The sequence below is a fragment of the Emydura macquarii genome, unplaced genomic scaffold (assembly GCF_026122565.2).
Source record: "Emydura macquarii macquarii isolate MOO-44397 ecotype Brisbane River unplaced genomic scaffold, CSIRO-AGI_Emac_v2 contig_1263, whole genome shotgun sequence".
Lineage (NCBI taxonomy): Eukaryota > Metazoa > Chordata > Testudines > Chelidae > Emydura > Emydura macquarii.
In genome coordinates, this window is record NW_027131400.1 from 1,333,117 (window position 1) to 1,336,740 (window position 3,624).

Below are 3,624 nucleotides of genomic sequence, written 5' to 3' on the forward strand. Positions count from 1 at the left end.
CAGCTTTACAGATTTCAGTAATTGGCATGTTCTTGAGGAAGATCATACAAGCAGCAATGGACATTGGATATACGCATTCATTCTACAAAGGTGATTGAATTCTGCAAGATTTGTAACAAGAGTTAATGCAGCCTGATATCCACTTGGAGAGTCTCTGGTTAGAAATTGCTGACCCTTTTGACCTATCTGCTAGTGAGACAATTAACTTGTGGTTCTTTCTGAATGCCTTTGTCCTATCTAGATAGAAGACCAGGGCTCTCCTGACATCAAGGGTGTGTAGCAGTGCCACCTTGCAATTTAGATGGGGTTTGGGGTGAAAGTCAGGTAGCTGAATGAGCTGATATAGAACTTGGAAGAAACTATAGATAAGAATATGGAGTGGGACCAAAGCCTGACCTTGTCCTTAAAAATACTATGTGGGGGGGCATGTCCTTAGGGGCCTTATTTCTCAAACCTATCGTGCCAATGTGATAGCTATCAGGAATGACATCTTCACAGACAAATGGAGCAGTGAGCAGGGAGCCGGAGGTTCAAAGGATGGTCTTGTGAGGCACTTAAGGATTAGATTGAGGTGGATAATTTTAAAGATTTCCAGGACCTGGTCAAGAGAGCTGCAGGTTCAGCTATATTCACCTCTTGAACCAGATCCTGTGCTCTACTTAGGACTAAATCAAGAACTGCCTCTCCTCTTTGGGTTCCAGGACTAGATGCTCCAAAAAGCAGTCACTTAAGGTTTCAAGAAACTATCTCTGCATTTCATCCTGAGATGACATGTACCCAGCCAATATAGGGATAGTTGAAATCCCACATTATTATTGAGTTTTTATTTTTATAGCCTCTCTAATCTTCCTGAGCATTTTAGTCACTAACACCATCCTGGTCAGGTGATTGGTAGTATATCCCTACTGCTATATTTTTATTATTTAAGCGTGGAATTACTATCCATAGAGATTCTATGGCACAGTTTGGTTCATTTAAGATTTTTACTTCATTTGACTTTATGCTTTCTTTCACATATAGTGCCACTCCACTTCATATGAATAACAACAATAAAATAGTGGGTTTTTACTTAAAAAAAAAAAATAACTGGTCATTACTGCAGTTCTACCACTTAAAAGTGTTTAAAACACTGGCAACAGTGGCAGGGGCCCCCATGGGACAAACACCACACATGAATAATACTTTCAAAGACCTAACTACCTGAGTAGCACGATCTGGACCCGATGAGGGTTCAGATTTCCTGGAACCTTTAAGGTGCTTCGACTTGTTTGAAGTCATCACAGAAGCTGTAACAAGAGTCTGGATTTGGAGAGTTTAACATCAAGGGCTTCTTTAAGGAGAAGTGCCTATCAGATATTCTGCTTCTCCTTGTGAGTTCTGGGTGTGAAGATCTGGCCGATGGAACACCCAGAAGGAAAGTGGACCTCTTCCAAGCACTAAAGGCACCTAACTTGGTTCTCCATGCCAGGAAGACAGCTGGGAACGATGTATCCCTTCAGTTTCAACTTCTTTTTCTTCAGTTCCACTCCAATCCAAGCTACTAACTTAATTACCTATATTTAACACTAACCTATACTAAATAATTAACAAGACAGTAAGAATGGAGAAAAGCTCTGGAACTGAACAAACCAGAGTGGTTCATTTCCATATGTCACAGTGGTTGGAAGGAACCAAGATGGTAGAGGGTCCTGTGCCCCCTTCCATACATTTTTAGACAAGAACACTACCAGAGGGAAAAATGACAAGGAAGAGGACTTATGTATCCAAGTCTAATGTTTTAAATTAATTTGGGAAATTTTGGATAGAACTGTGTGAGGACGGAGCATGAAATATTACAGCTATGAAAGAAAGAGAGAGCATTATAGAAAAGGAAAATCTAATATGACTCATTTGCTTTGCTTATAATTCCCCTGTCCAAGTCAAAGTACTAAATAGATTACCATACTTTTTGTAGCAATTCCTTTAAATATTAGATTTTTTGGCAGTGCATGTAGCTTTAAGTCTGTATTAGAGCTGCCAAAATAATTTGTTTGATGAGTTTCACGTATTTCTAAGAAAATATTCAAATAAGTTGTTTCCCCCTCATTATTTGCCCAATTCTACAATGCATGTTCTTGAAGGGAATTCCTTAAAAGGAAATTTGTAAAGGAACTAAGAGTCTGTTTAATAGACTGAAAGAAGTTCATCATCATGTCTTAAATACTTAGGTCACCAATAGTACTTAGGAGTCCAAAAACTCCACAACATAAATAATCAAAACTATAAAGGACTTAAAAGTGGATTCTGCTCTTAGCTATCCTAGAGCTGGATTGCTTAAATTTGAAGAATTCTGTATTTCCACTTCTTCCCTCTTCTGGTTTTCCTTCACTAACGTCCATGACCGTGAGCACTGAAGAACCTTCCACTTAACACAGTAGGGGTTTCTTTTGCAGTGAAAAAGAGAAGATTAAGATGGCAATATTCCTTTTTACAATTTAAGTAATATAGGTATTCCCAAGGCTTTTATGAATGATATTGATCTTACAGTTGTAGGTCACCATTGTTAGGAATATACTGTACAACTAGAACTGTCCATTGTACTGTAAGGTAGTCACTCTTTTCAGACATTAACAATAGATGTAATCCTGTCAGCAGGCATACAATTTACAATGCTGTTTCAGCTGAAAAATGCTGAATTTCCAGGGTTTGGAGAAGTTTATATGTGTACACGGTTCCACAACATATTCATAAAACTATAGAGTACTTATTCTGCTGAGCGCTTTGTGGAACTACAGGTAGGTATTACAACAAGTATGACATTTTGTAACTGACCATACCATCTGTCCATTATAAAGCAAAAGTTCTTATACAAAATATATACCTTATATTACCACCTCTTTGAAATCCTGTCCACAATCTGCCTGTTATATGTAAACCATTTCTACACACAAATTCCCTTTCTCCCAAAATCACCCGTCATTATTCAGAGGCAGTAGCCCCTGCATAGTTCAGGTTGTAACAAGCTTCCATTATAAAGTCTTATTTTAGCATCCCTATAGTTTTGGCCTGGAAAATTCGTTTTGACCCAAAATTTCCACATTTACTCTTAAGACAAAAGACTTCTGCAAAGTAGGAAGAAAATTAGTGAAACTGTTTTTGATTTATAGGTCACAAACAAATTGTCCTGAATTGAAATTCTGACTTTCAGATGACATTTCTTTGTCTTCCTCTTTCTCATAAACAGTTTGCTACCATTTTTTCAACCTTTCCAAATTGTTAAATCTCCTGGGAAAACTCATGCATTTCTTTATACTTAATAAGAATGTGCTTGCTTATTATGCGGACATTATAAGAGTTATTTAAGCACCTGAGTTTTGTAAATAATGTGATAGGTAAGTACGTTTGCCATTTATTTAGAAACCTGAATGTTTGAAATGAAAAACGAAATCTTGGCCTCACTGAAGTAAATGGCAAAACTCTCACTGACGTCAATAGGGCTAGGATTTCACCCTAAGTTTTTTGGTTTTGAATTAATAATAGGCGCACTTTCATAATAAAGTTTCTAACCAATTTTCATACCAAACCAATTAAAAAGTATTACTAAATCGATGCAAACAAATTCTCAAAACACTGTATTCAGATAGA